The sequence below is a fragment of the Saimiri boliviensis genome, chromosome 1 (assembly GCF_048565385.1).
Source record: "Saimiri boliviensis isolate mSaiBol1 chromosome 1, mSaiBol1.pri, whole genome shotgun sequence".
NCBI lineage: Eukaryota > Metazoa > Chordata > Mammalia > Primates > Cebidae > Saimiri > Saimiri boliviensis.
In genome coordinates this window covers 161843481-161858765 of record NC_133449.1, presented here as the reverse complement: position 1 = coordinate 161858765, position 15285 = coordinate 161843481, and the positions used below count along the sequence as shown (strand labels likewise).

At 40.0% G+C, this 15285-nt stretch overlaps 1 protein-coding gene and 1 pseudogene across 3 annotated transcripts in view; one reads left to right on the top strand and one right to left on the bottom strand.

Moving 5' to 3' along the window:
• Positions 1-11441, bottom strand: part of LOC104652341 (ATP synthase F(1) complex subunit alpha, mitochondrial-like) — a 134354-nt pseudogene extending 122913 nt beyond the window's left edge.
• Positions 11442-11582: 141 nt separating this feature from the next.
• FBXO38 (F-box protein 38) overlaps positions 11583-15285 on the top strand; it is a 55817-nt gene continuing 52114 nt past the window's right edge. For 2 of the 3 annotated variants that reach the window (XM_074379609.1, XM_074379605.1), the window contains exon 1: positions 11621-11727. The gene's annotated coding sequence lies outside the window, so the exon portion shown is untranslated. Of the gene's footprint in view, positions 11728-15285 lie in introns of all 3 variants that reach the window. The other variant, XM_003933992.3, reaches the window with a different exon arrangement.

Here is a 15285-nt window from a genome sequence, read left to right as displayed (position 1 = left end):
GCTCTAGTTCAATCCTCAGGCAAATCTAAATCAGTCAAGTCACTATTGGCTTAACCTAATAATTTTCTAGTAGAGCAGTACTATTCCCATAAGGGATATTTAAAGTATGTGGTGACTTAACTTTTACTTGTCCCAATAACTATCCTGCATAGGTAAGAATTAACCCATCCAGGATGCTGATAGTGCTCATACTGAGAAACATCTCACCATAGATCTCACATATCTATCACATCCAACCCTCCTGCTTCTCCCCATGCCCACATTGGATACCAGTAATTAAACAGTACTGCCACTGAGCTGGATGTGGCCTCAAAATCTTTCTTAACATAATAATCCAGGTATGCTTTGTCATCAAATTTGACACGGAAGACAATTTCCTATTCCCGTCCATAACCTTTTAAAAAATGTTCTAATTTTTGTGGGTACATAGTGAGTACATAAATTTATGAGGTACATTAGACACTTTGATACAGGCTTACAATGCATAGTAATCACATCGAGGTAAAAGGAATACCCATCACCTCAAGCATTTATCCTTTCTTTGTGTTACAAACAATCCAGTGATGTAGTTATTTTTAGATGTTGACAAATTATTGTCAACTGTAATCACTCTGCTGTGCTATCAATACTAGAGCTTACACATGCTATCTAATTCTATTTTTGTACTCATTAACCACCCCCCTTTCCCACTCCTACTACTTTTCCCAACCTCTGGTAAACATCATTCCACTCTATCTCCATGAGTTCAAGTGTTTTAATTTTTAGCTCCCACAAATGAGTGAGAATGTGCATAATTTGTCTTTCTGTGCCTGGTGAATTCCACTTAACATAACGACTTCCAGTTGCATCCATGTTGTTGCAAATGTCAGGATCTCATTCTTTTTAATGGCTTTTTAAGACAAAAACAGCTCCGTGGATCTTAAGATGAAGTTTCCAACTGGCATCTTCATGCTGCTCTATTTTCTATGCCTGTAGTCATGCCTTGGTCATCTGACCACTCTCCAAGTCCTTCTGAGACAGGACCCCTTTCAGGGATGTAAGCCCTGTAGCTGAGACCTTGCAACGTTTCAACAGATCTTTCTGATAGTAAATGCCTCCCCACATTACCTTTCTGAACATCCCTTGCTCCTAATGCAAAGTGAGCTACACCCTCTAGTGGGCAAACCACATGTAGTGCATTGAACTTCGGAAGAATAACACTTTCTGCCTACTATCACCTCCAGTAATAATCAGGCCCCCCAGATTTTACAAGAAAAAAAAAAAAGTTAGGGATAGGCAGAAGAAAGGGACAGGAGATTTTATGGTTCCTGTGCCTGACAAGTCCAGGCAAATCTGAAGTTAGTCACAGCTGGATTCGGGGTCTCCAAAACTTCTGCTGCAAATTTCTTTATCCAGCTCTTGGATCCACCCAAACTTTCTCTAGCGTGTTTTTTATTCATACGCAGGCTTTCCCCACCTCACAGCACCTCCATCTGAAATGGTAGATCCTGGCAGCTTAGACTTACAATGTCGTCAGTAGAAGAGAGCTTTACTTTTCCAAGAAGTCTTCTGGCAAAAGGTTTGAGTCTTATTATACTCGTTGGAATAAAAGGCTTATTCTTCAACCAGTCATAGCTACAAGCATGCTTAACTCTCGTTGAAATAGATGGAATTATAAGGTCTTACAGGAGCCAGAGGTAAGAATCCTCTTCTAGTTCATATGGTAAGGCCAACTTACCTCTGGCTCCTGTAAGACCTTATAACTGAAGAACTATAGCCAAAGGAATACTAAGAACTATTGCCAGAGGAGAAATAAATGTAGTTCAAGCAAACAACAGATCTACATACTATCTTTTAAGTCTAAGATTGTTCTCAGGCCTGGCCCAAGCTCAATCCCTGGTCATATTGCTGTCCTTACCGCATAAACTGTTTTGCCTGTTTTTGTTGTAATAAGCTTCAATACTGCCAGGAACAGAAACACTTGTTATCTTGGTAGAAAGCAGGAAAATGTCACCTAGAGATCTTAGCCTTCTGGTGCACACAATTTTATACCCTCAAAACATGACTTGACTTCCCATTCCACAAACCACAGGAAGTCTGGTGACCTCCCAATTGCAGAGGATCCCAGGGCCTTTATGTCCTCATGGCAACTATTTGCTCTGTATCCCTAATTTTGCAAAGTTCTCCATTGGCAACTCATTTCTTCTTTGGATACTGCTGCCTCAATCCCCACCACTTTGGTGCATATGACTCCATAGCCACCCCACACCTGCCAACTTCCTTATTCTCAAGCACTTTCAAGGCTATTTTGGATAACAAATGTTTTCTGAAGATTCGGAGTAATAAGGGAGGATAATGGCTACTACAGCCTATGAAATATGTCAGGATACTTTCAGTTAAGAGAGAAGAAAATCTGAATCAAACAGCTTAGGCCAAACAAGAAATGTGTAGGCTCATGCAATTAGGAGGATCTAGGGTGGGTCGCTATCCAGGCACAGCTGTATCCATGTACTCAAGCATTGTCAGAAGTCTGTCTCCATCTCTGCCCTCTGCTTGTCTCTGGATTTTATTAAATGCTAGTTTCATCATCTCCCATACAAACTTTATCTACCAGATAAGAAAAAATGGCTGTAGCCACTCCAGTCTCATGTCCTTACAGCTCATGATCCAAGAAAAAAAAAGGGTTTGGGAATGGGAAGAAGAGAATCCTGAAACCCAGCCAAACATGCCCTGCAATCAGTATGCAACTGCAGTCCCCAGATATGGGAAATATAAACTTTCCTTACACGATTAAATGTCTATCCCAAAAGGTCAAATTTTAGCAAAGAAATGAAGATTAAGTCATACCTATTATTGTTATTATTTGGCATTAAGAAACAGCATATGATTAATATTTAAAATGTTTGTCATTTTTCAAAAACTATAGCATGTTAAGGAATTGGATAGGTAAGTCTTATAACTAAAATTCTGAATTTTTAATCAAGTATTGTCTTAAACTTGGAATATTAAATTGAAGAAATGAGAATTTTATTTTATTTTATTTTATTTTTATTTTTATTTTTTTTTGAGACAGAGTTTCGCTCTTGTTACCCAGGCTGGAGTGCAATGGCGCGATCTCGGCTCACAGCAACCTCCGCCTCCTGAGTGCTGGGATTACAGGCACGAGCCACCATGCCCAGCTAATTTTTTGTATTTTTAGTAGAGACGGGGTTTCACCATGTTGACCAGGATGGTCTCGATCTCTCGACCTCATGATCCACCCGCCTCGGCCTCCCAAAGTGCTGGGATTACAGGCTTGAGCCACCACGCCCGGCGAGAATTTTATTAAGACTAAAGATTATTGGCTGTTTGAGTTGTCGTTTGCTATATTTGTATATATATATTTTTTTCTCAGTTAAGAAACATTTATTTGGATAAAAAAAGAAGGCCTGAGGGCTGGGGGCCAGGGCTGGCATGTGTCTCAGGCCTGGAACTAGGCAGCCTGCAAAGGTTGGGAGAGGCACTTCCTCTGGCTTAGGTTGGTGAGGATCTGGTTCTGGTTGGGCTGGTGGAGAACCACGAAGCTCTCTGGAGGAAGGACGGGACCTCTGTTCTCTTCCACCTGGCCCATCAGCAGATAATTGGCTCCTTTCTTCATGGGGGGGGGGGCACTGCTTGCAAGGCACGTAAAACTTCAGGGAGGCACAAGTGGGTGGAGAAGGTAGGTCCAGTCCTCCAGTTTTGTACGCACCAATAAAACTAACAGTGACAGTGAGGTCCTCTCCTGGGCCCCGAACCATGGACTTCACTGTTGCAGTCACCACCAGGCTGCTGGTACAGAAATTGCTCTGCAATGTGCCTGTCCAGTGGCACTGCTTTGGGCAGGTGACAGTGGGTGGTGCATCAGGGGCAATGGGAGTTTTCTCTGGAGGTTGGGGCTTGGGAGGTGGCTTGACTTTGGGCTCAGTTCCTGGTTTGGGGCTGGGGCCTGGCCCTTCCTTGGCAGCGCCCCGAGGCAGGGTCTTGTAGGAGGCTGAGAAGCCGTCAGCAGGGATGCTGAGATCTGAGACAAACTGGACGAGGAGTTCATTCCCTTCGGAGGAGATGGAGCTGCAGTTGGCCACTGAGCATGTCAGGACGGGGTGTGCATCGCACTCCCTACCCAGCCCTGTGACCTTGCTTGTTTGAGACAGGGTCTCACTTTGTCCCCCAGGCTTGAGTGTAGCGGCTCGATCTAGAGTTATGAGTTTTATTTAATTATTTAGGAAGGTCTGGTTTATTAAACCATTGAAATGTTTAGAAGGAAAAATAAAGTGTATTATATTTATCCATTTATTCATTAATTCCTTCATTGGATAAAACTTAACTCTGTATCTACTACCATCTGTTTATTTTTGAAAAATTGGTCTATCAGTATGGTTATTTGATTTCTGTCCCCCAACTACCTAATCAAACTACAGGTAGAAACATATCCACTTCTCATCACAATTGGTTTTTTGCACTTAACAGTGTCTGGCCATAGAGAAAGCACTCAGGAAATACTTGCTGAATGAATAAATGAACTATGTGAGACTCAATATGTACCCAACTTATAAGAAGCACAATTGTTTTCTCCCAGTTACTTTTGGAACATAAGGACCATCAGTTTCTGTTCCAGTCTTAGACTTACCAAGATGGGCCCAGCTCACCAGCATCTTCTTTTGCTTTCTTTGCAATAGCTGAATAAGGTTGATCCACCTTCTGCCTACAGGGAAGCAAATTGCTTACTCACCTACGGCTGGAGAGTCATCAGGTTTACGAGGGGAAGAAGTGAGTCCTATGCCCAGCTAAAATATGCTATCTGTAAAGGTAAACAGATCGAAAAGGTAGGCTGAAACCAATGCATATTGTACTTGGGAGTCTGATTAACAAGTTACATATATATTATTTAAGGCTCACTTTTAGCAAAAAAAAAAAAGATGTTGAAAGATTTTTTTTTCTAAAATACCACTTTATTGAGGTATGATTGACATTCAAAGATTGCATATATTTAATATATAAAGCTTAATGAGTTTGAAGATAAATATACACCTATGAAACTATTATCACAATCTACGCCATAAACCTATTAATCACCCCCAAAAGTTTCTTCCTGTCTTCTCATTATATTATGTGTGAGCAGAACACATAAGATCTATCCTCGTAACAAATTTTGTAAATACACTCTACAGTACTGTTAACTACAGGCACTATGCTGTAGATCTCCAATCTTGTATAACCAAGTTTGTACCCTTTCACTAATACTTCCCCATTTCCTTTTCCCTCCAGTCTCTGGCAAACAGCATTGCACTCTCTTACTCTATGAATTTCACTATATTATGCCTCTCCTCTGTGCTATTCAGGCACCCTGGCATTCCACTGAGACAGAATTTCCTAAATTTTGCTGAAGTGTTCTTTATAGATCATGTGTCCCCACTAACTCGAGAGTAGAGACTGTTTCCTAGTCACCTCTGCAGCCCTGGTGCCGAACATATTCCCAGGTCTCAAACAGATTTTAAATAAATGTTGGCTCCCTGAAGAAGCGATGGAATATAGAATTTTTGGCATTTCAATGTATTTTTTTCAACATCTTTGCTGTCATTTCACTGCTAATCCAAGTAAAAGATATGAACTAGAGGTAGTGACAGAGAAAATATGATTAGATTAATCTTAGTCTGTTATAATAGAATAATGAGACTGGGTAATTTATAAAGATAATATGTTTAATAAGATGACTGTGTCCTAAGCCTCTTATATTAGACACACTTCTTGAGCCCCATGTTGGGCACCAAAAATGTTGCAGACCTTTTCCTTAGTTTAGGTAAAGACAGGGTTAAAGACAGGGTCCTTGTCTGTCCGATGGCCATGACAATTTAGGCTCACAGATAGTTTGAAGAATGAGAACAGGAGGGTTTTACTGGGTAAAAAGGAAGGAAAGGGGAAAACAGTGACTCTTGCTAGGCCAGAGTCCCTGCTAGAATGCTTCCCACATGCAGCCTGAATCCCAGGTTCCACAAAGGAAGAGCAAAAGCAGAGATTTATTTGTTAACAGTTCTGGAGTCTGGGAAGTCCAAAGTCAAGAGACCTGCATCTGGAGAGGGCCTTTTTGTTGTGTCATCTCACAGCAGAAGGCAGATGGGCAAGAGAGCAAGAAAGAGGGAGAGAGAGCACAAAAGAGAGAAAGGGTCAAGCTCCAAACTCCTTATCAGGAACCTACTCCTGTGATAACAGCATTCATCTGTTTGTGAGGGCAGAGCTCTCGTGATCTAATCATCTTTTAAAAGTTCCACCTCTCAACAGTGTTGCATATAGTATTAAGTTTCCATATTAGTGCATTTGCACACTGCTGTAAAGACGTATCTCAGACTGGGTAATTTATTTTATTTTTTGTGCTTTTTTAAAAATTATACTTTAGATTCTGGGGTACATGTGTAGATCATGCAAAATTGTTGCATAGGTACATTCATGGCAAGGTGGTTTATTGCAACCATCCCCCCATCACCTATATCTGACAAGAGGTTTAATCAGGTCATGGTTCTGCAGGCTGTCCATGTTTCTGCTTCTGGGGAGACCTCAGGAAACTTACTATCATGGTAGGAGGTTACAGGGAAGCAAGCACATTACTACCAAATCCCATAAGAACTCATTCACTTTCGTAAGAACAGCAGGGGGAAGTCTGCCCCCCACGATCCAATCACCTCCCATCATGTCCCTCCTCCAATATTGAAAATTACTATTCAATATGAGATTTCGGCAGGGACACAGACCCAAACCATATCAGTTTTCAACACATGAATTTTGGGGAACACATTCAAACCACAACACTTAAGGGTAATTTTAAAAAATAAGCTTGTTGAATTTCCTGTTTCACTCTTACCCTCTTCACTTTCTTGTCACATAAACATGATCTTGTGCAGTATGGCCCAAATTAAAAATGAACAGCCATGTCCTTAATGATTAATATTGCTTAATGTTCACCCAGAGTTTATGCTTATAAAAGTATAAAAGTCTTCAATACAGGTTATTTGTTTTGGTTTTTCTTAATCTACCACCTTGTGTTGGTTTCGAAAGTGCAATTCTTTATGTATACGCCTACATACAACAGCCTTGCACGTAATTTTCTTATGTTACTTGGGAAAAAATAAGGCACTTTGAAAGTGAACTTCAGAAATATCATATGCTACAAATTCAGCTTCAATTATCTGGAAATAGCTGAGAAGCAGGAAGGAAAAGAGGTCTCTGAACAAACAAATAATAACAGCTGACATTTATGGAGTGCTGCCTGCCAAGCACTGTTCTATCTGGATTACAAACATTACCTCACAAGAAACAAATAAGGGTGAGGATGTGGAGAAATTGGAACATTTGTACATTGTTATGAGAATATAAAACAGTGTAACTGGTATGGAAAAGCGTATGGTAGCTCCTCAAAAAATTAAAAATAGAATTATCCTATGATTCAGCAATCCCACTTCTGTGTATATATGCAAAAAGATGAAAACAAGATCTTAATAAGACATTTTCACTCTCATGTTTATTTTGGCACTATTCACAATAACAAAAATGTGGAAGCAACCCAAATGCCCACTGATGGATTAATAGATAATGTGATATATACAGGCAATGGAATATTATTCAGTCTTAAAACCTTGAGAACTTGATACTAAGTTAAATAAGTCAGTCACAAAAAGATGAAGTGTATGAAGCTACTTCTATGAGGTATTTAATGCAGTCAAACTCAGAAACAGGAAGTAGAATTGTGGTTCCCAGGACTAGGGGAGGGCAAATGAGGAGTTCTTGTTCAATGGATATCGAGTATCAGTTTTACAATGAAAAAGTTCTAGGGATCTGTTGAATAACGAGCATATAGTTGATACTACTGAACTGTACACTTAAAAATGGGTAAGATCAGCTCAAAAATTCCTTTCGGCTCCCATATATGAGTGAAAACATACAGTCTTTATCCTTCTGTGTCTGAATTATTTCACTTAAAATAATATCCTCCAGGTTCATCCATGTTGCCTCCAATGACAGGATTTCATTCTTTTATATACATATTTTGTATATATGTTCCACATTTTCTTTATCCGTTCATTTGTTGATGGTAAGGTAAATATAATTAATTATAGTTTATTGTATATTTTCAAAAAGCTAAAAGAGAGCATTTTGAATATCTGCAATGCAAAAAAAACGACAAATGTTTAAGGTGAATGGATATGCTTATTAGCCTGCTTTGATCATTATACATTGTATACATGTATTGAAATATAACTCTGTATCCCCTGAATATGTAAAATTATTATACATTAATTAAAATCTAAAAATCAAAAGGAATGCAGAATTAAAATGGTAAATTTTATGTTACGTGTTTTTAATCTCAAAACAAAAAACAAATAATGAATTAATAAAATGTGGAATATATATGCAGTGAAATATTCAAAACCAGTATTTTATTAATATTAAAAATGAATTAAATTCTAAATACATGCTACAACATAGATGAACCTTCAAGATATTAGGCCAAGTGAAAGAACCCAGACACAAAATGACAAATATTGTTATGATTCCACTTATATGAGTACCTAGGATAGTCAAAATCATAGAGTCAAAAAGTAGAATGGTGGTTGCCAGGGGACTGAGGGGAAGAGAGCATGGGAATTACGGTTTAATGAGTTTCAGTTTGGGAAGATAAAAAAGTTATGGTGATAGGTGGTGGGAATGGTTGCACAACAATGTGAATGTATGTAATTCCACTGAACTGTGTGCTTAAAGTGGTTAATGACAAATATGTTATATATTTTACCACAATCTTTCTTAAAAATGATGTATGAAATTATTCATGCATAAACACAAGATTGGGCTGTTGGGACTATAAGACTTCCTTTTTGATGCTTGTGCTAATAAAATATACATACATCCAAAAATCTAAAATTTAAAAACCATGAGATAGTGTGGTAAATTATAGATGGCCACAAATTCTTCACTACCCCTTCAATTAAAAGGTGGACTCTTATTCTTCTCTTGAATCTGGGCTGGCTTAGTGGCTTTTTTTGACCCAACAGGATATAAGAGAAGTCACTTCTGGGACTTCAGAGGCTTGATTACATGAAGTTTTGTAGCTTCCTCCTGTTTTGCTTGGAACAGCTCCCTTTTTTCCCATTCTACTTCCAAGTGTTTTCTGTCAAAACCCAAACACCATGTTATAAGCAATACAAACACCGTGTTATAAGCAACCCAAATCAGAGGGAAAGTGTAGGCACTCTGATAAATAGCTCCAATTGAGCATCTCGATATCAGCCAGCCTCAGTTGCCATCCATGTTAACATCCATTAGAGCTTGACATTAACTACAGCCTCAGTTTGACATCTGACTTTAAATGCCAGAGTCTGCAAGCTAGGACTTGCCCAGCCTCGCCCAGTTAACCTACAGAATCATGGCAGGTAACATTTTTGGCTACGAAATTCTGGAGAGACTTGTTACATAGGTATCATAATGTCTATTTTAACAAATCTGAGCCGTAGAGCTGAAGTGATTGCCCATGGTCTCTCTGCCAGCAAGCAGAGGAACTCACACTTAGCCAAGTCTTTCTGGTTCTAAAGCCTGCATTGCTGACTACCATACAATTTCTCAGTCAACACAGTTGCAATAGTTTTTTCTTTTTACCTTAAAAAAAAAAATCCTGTATTTTAACTCATAGAAGAGTTATGCTATATACATCAAGTCTAAGAGGAGTAAGAATAACCTTGATATACATAGTACCTTCTGCCGTTGTGCACTCAGCAGGCTCCATAGCCATATGAACTGGTCCTGAACAAACTCCAACCACTGTTACTGACTAAAACTTCTCTTGAATGTTAGTCATCATTCTAACAAAGGGATTATCTGTTGTTTTTGTACCTAAGAAATTTCAAGGAAGAAGAGAGGCTGATACTAGAACCCATGGACGAATGAGAAGAGATATTTCAGAATTTAATTAAAAAATGGGGGTTGAAAATTAAAATACAGTGGTTTAAGGTCATATAGTGTAAGGCAAACTTTCTGCAGCACTCAGAGACCCCATGATGATGCCAATGTATAGGAGAAACACTAACTTAGGACCTTCTTAATGAAAACCTGTATCATCAAGGTACAAATAAATCCTAAAGATGAAGGTATAAATATTACATTCTCTACCTGAATATGTTAAAACTAGTTTTGATATCTTATAAATACTACTCATAGCACTGAGAAAATATCTCTAACATTTATTACAGTGATTTATGGGTGTGTTTTAATTTTCTAAACTTGAGGTAGGAGACCTTTCTTATTCATGAGTGTTCACTTCATGCCCCACCACAGTGCTTTTTACAAAGAGAGAAATGCTAATAAAATGAAAATGATATGCCATCGAATTAAAAATGCAGGCCAATTGTGCTGAAATAAATCTTACTGCATGCCTTCTAAACACACCATGCCTTAAGCTAGAAACTTTCCTAATTCCTATTTATTCTTCAGAATGATCTAGGAAACAGAAAAGTCTGTTTCCTTTATTAAAGTTTGAATATGAAGGAAACTGACAGAAGCAAATATCATGAACATTTAATTTTGTCTTCACTTACAGGAAGAATGTAATATGAAAGCTGAGATTAGGATGAATAGTACATGAATATGATGAGGTTTTGTTTTGTTCGTCCTCCCAAAGCTCCAAATCAAAAAACACATACATGGTTTGACATATGGAATGGGATAGCTAAAACTGTCACTGCCTAAGACAAGGTGAGACCTAAGGTGCTGAATCATACTTGGGAAAGAGGGGAAAAACCCATAGGTCTGGTATCAATCAAGAAAATAACAAGAAGAAATAGGGGACTCCCCAGCCGCCTTTAACTTTTTCTTCTCCAGCAGCATAGTCTAATCAATGCTTAGGTCTTGTCAAATCCTGTCTTACATGGCTTTAATGCACACTAACTTTCCTAAGGAGTATTTGTCTCTATTTAAATCTATGTATTTTTAGCCCGTATTAATTATATGTATATAAGTGCAAGAACACAGAATTTAAAAGGTGAAAAATCTGAATTTCAGTCCATCTGTGTGACATCGTGCAAGTCAATTAAACCCTTTGAAGAGAATTCCTTACCCATTAAACCACGAAAAAGGTGATTAAGTTGATCCGTGCCTACATGTCAGGGTCGTATAGAGTTCTTAATGACATTGATGTGAAATCCCTTTGGACTGTAAAATACTATTACTTACGTGCAAAGACAATGTCCTGAAATCACAGACGGATGATTTAACATTAACATCTTTAACTGCGCTCCTGTCCTTCCTCTCAAAAAAAAAAGTTCTTCGTTTTTAGTTGAATGATTCTAGGAAAATCTCTATTGGATCCTATTTACTTCGCAAACGATAAAACCGAGATCTAGAGGCTTATCCAAGACCACAGAGCACCAGTGGAAATCAAGACCAAACCACACAGTGGAGACCAGTTCCGGCGCATCAGACTCAGTGCTTCCGGCACGGCGCTTTAGTGTCACGTGAAATACCAGCACCCCTAAGACGTCCGAAATGCCACGCTGAACATGGCTGCCGCAATTCGACGCTTCTTTACACACACAATATGGACACGGGTTGCGAGTCCAGACCCGGATAACAAGACTCCGGAAATGGGCGACCGGCGGCGGAAGCGGAAGCGTCTCAGCGGTGGGGGGCCGCGGGAAGTGCCGGTAGCGTCCCTCCCTCTCAGCTACAATAACAGACGGAGGGTCGGAGTAGGTGAGGCGGCGACCGTGTGGGCCTGGGAACCGGGAGGAGGGTGGCAAAGCCAGGAGTGCGTGCGGCAGGGCCGAGGTAGCTGGCTGGGGATTCTGCAGCTTCCGAACGTTTAGGCTCGGCCTCTGGCCCCCTTCGGGCCTAGAGCTCCCTGAGAGATCAGGGGTTGCATTTGTGGTTCCCGGCCTTCCAGGCCGTGCTTGCGGGGTTTGCCTCCTCGTCTAAACCTGGCCCCCAAATCCAGCATAAAGAACCGTCTCTGGGCGCCACTCTCCTCGGTGAAATGGGTGAGGGTGTTGGCCTGGACAGCTTCTGGGACCGTCTCCCACTCCGAGCGTCACGAATTTCACGATTTTAATGTTCAGTCGGTGTTTGCCAGTCAAGTGAAGGAGGCCTGTGTTCAGCGCACTGAGGGGCATATCCCCGAGCGGGAAGCAGTGAACACGTCTTGGAGAGGCTGCCACGCCTGAGTGTCAGGAGCCCCGAATTCTGGTTTTACCCCTTTCATCTACACAGTGTGTGACCTTGTCTAGATCCATGACCCTCTCAGTGTTTCAGCTTGCTTATCTGTGTTGGATGCCTTTGAGGGTCCGTGCCCTAGCTATGGAAATCAGATTCTCAACTCCCCTTTCGTGCAGTCTTTACAGACCTGAAAAGCATGTTCTTCCTGCACTCTGCACAGCCAGAATTTGACTAAGAGATGTCTACCGTGTTTTTTTTACAGCCACCAAGCTGGCCAAGGGCAACTGGGCACTTAGGAAGGTTCCTGTTCAATGAGAAGCTCTGTCCGGAAAACTTTGTTTTATACGTCTATACCAGCAGTGTAAATCACGAAGTGAAAAGCAGGAGACCTTGATTTTTGTTTTAAAGTTGCTATTAACTTGATGGTTTATTTTAGGCTCCTTCCTCTCTCTGAACTTGAGATTTTTTTATCGGCCAAAGAAAGACATTGGATTAGGTCACTGGTTTTTAATCTCCTTTCCCACCCCCTCCCCCGCCAGCACAAGTGAAGGATAAAGTAATAGTTCCATAAAGCCATGATTTTCTCAGGGAGGGAGGAGGTCTAGCTTGGAAGATACGTATTACATAGGCACAGACTGAAAAAAATCTGCCTGTAATTTTTAACTTTCGTTTTGAGAATTAACATGTTAGATTATCTGTAAGCCTTCTTTTCCCTCTTTGAAATGTGTGATGCTGTAATTCTGATGTCCTCCCTCGTTAAAGAAAGTAGACTTTTGTGTGCCTCTTTGTTTAAATGGCTGTGTGCACAGGGGTACAAACTATATTAAGTCAAACAGATACTAATGCATAGTAGAGGAGAAAGAGGGACAACTAGATTCCAGTAAGAGGTTGATACGGTGAAGTAAAATTAGCGGTATACTGAAATAAAATAAGGTGGTATAGGAAAATAAAATTTAAAAGAAGTTGAAGACCTGGATTCCTGCTTCACCACTGGTACATTCTACCTCTGTGACTTTGGACAAGCCATCTAACGTCTCTGGCCCTCACTTTTCTTATCTGTAAAATGAAGGGTTGAACTGGATGATTCTAGGCCTTTATTCAGCACCCTAATCCTGTGGAGTTTTTTCATGTGTGGTTTTTATCTGAGCAGTTTGGTGGATGCGGTGTGGTATTTCTTTAAGCCGGAGAGGCTGTCCTAGTCAGTAGATAGACTGGATATTCAATGATGTCACTTAAGGTCTCTGAGGTCAAATTAAGTGACTTGCAAGATTACTTTGATATGAGCAAGCTGAAGCCAGTAGAAACTAAAGAAAGGCGTTAGGAACCTGAAGGGCAAGAAGGACCTTGACCAGCTAGGATCATTGGGAACACTGGGAAGTTTTAAGTGACAGATGGGTGTTTTTGATGAGGATAAAGAAAAGTAATATGAGTTTGGGATGGGAAGGAGTTTTGAATTGACAACATAGGTGGAGAAGAACACTTTTTGGAAACAACTCTGGTTTAAGAATGCGCTTGCAACACTAAGGCAAAAGTAATGCTTCCTGTGGCTAAGGTCAGCTGAGCAGGCAGCCACAGAATGACTGTAGTATACCTAAGGTGGCCACAGGCCACTTCATAGGAGAGTAAATTAGATGGACCATAAACTCTAATTTGTGAAGTAGGGTGTGGTCAGAGGCAGTTCTGTCAGAGCATCTTGAAGCCTTTCTCCAAGCACTGGGCCATTGCTCTGGAATGCAGGGAGACAGCCATGGTGACAGAGGACTGACTTGATAATAGGATATTTAGTATATATAACCTGGAAAGCCTGTATCCCAGCCTGAACCTTGACACTATTTAATCTCGGGCAAGTGCCTTGTCACCTTATCCACTCTGGTTGTTTGGCCATCTGAATATTTTGAGATCACTGGATGAGTTTCCATGTATGTGACTATGAACCTCCTGAAGTTGTGTCTGTATTTCTGCTCGCGTGAGTCTGGAAAACGGATGTGCCACTTTCATCATATTCTCAGATGGGTTTGTGACCCACAAAAAATTGAGAACTGTGAGGGTAGATAGGCTCTCAGCTCCTCTTCAACTTTTAACGTTCTGAGATTCTGTAATTCTGTCATTCTGATATTTCCTTAAGGTTCAGTCTGAGTGTCTACAAGTTGCTAAGCCTATCAGTAACACCTGGTCTTTACATGTAATACTCTCCTGTTATTTATGCAGGCATATCTCAGAGATACTGCAGGTTTGGTTCCAGACTACTGCAATAAAGCAAGTCACAAATTTTTTTGGTTTCCCTGTGTATATAAAAGTTAGATTTTACGATGTAGTATGATCTATTAAGTGTGCAACATCATTATGTCTAAAATAATGTGTATACCAAAATTTAAAAATACTTGATTTAAAAAAATGCTAACAATTAATCTTAGCCTTGAGTGAGTCATAATAGTTTTGTTGATGGAAGGTTTGATGGAAGGTCTTGTGTCTGTCTCAATGGCTGCTGACTGATAAGTGGTTGCTGAACATTGGAGTGGCTTGGCAGTTTCTTAGGACAACAATGAAGTTTGCCTCATTGATTGGCTCTTCCTTTTAGGAAATATTTTGTTGTCGCATGCAATGTATGATAGCATTTTACCCACAGTAGAACTTCTTTCAAAATTAGAATCAATTTTCCCAAACCCTGGCACTGCCGTATCAACTGAGTTTATGTAGTATTCTAAAATCTTCATTGTCTTTTTCAATAAGGTTTGCAGCATCTTCACCAGAAGTAGATTTCATCTCAAGAAACCACTTTCTTTGGTTCATCTATACGAAGCAACTTTTTCTTTGTTCAAGTTTTGTCATGAGATTGTAGCAATTTCAGTTACATCTTCAGGCTCTACATTCGATTCTAGTTCTCTTGCTATTTCCACCCCATCTGCAGTGACTTCCTCCACTGAAGTATTTTTTTTTTAAATTAATCCCGCTATTCTATAATCACAGAAGTCTTGAACCCCTCAGAGTCATTCGGAGGATTGGGTTCCAAATTCTTGTTAATGTTGATATTTTGACCTCCTCCCATTGAACACATGTTCTTAACAGCTTCTAGAATGTGTATCCTTTCCAGAAGATTTT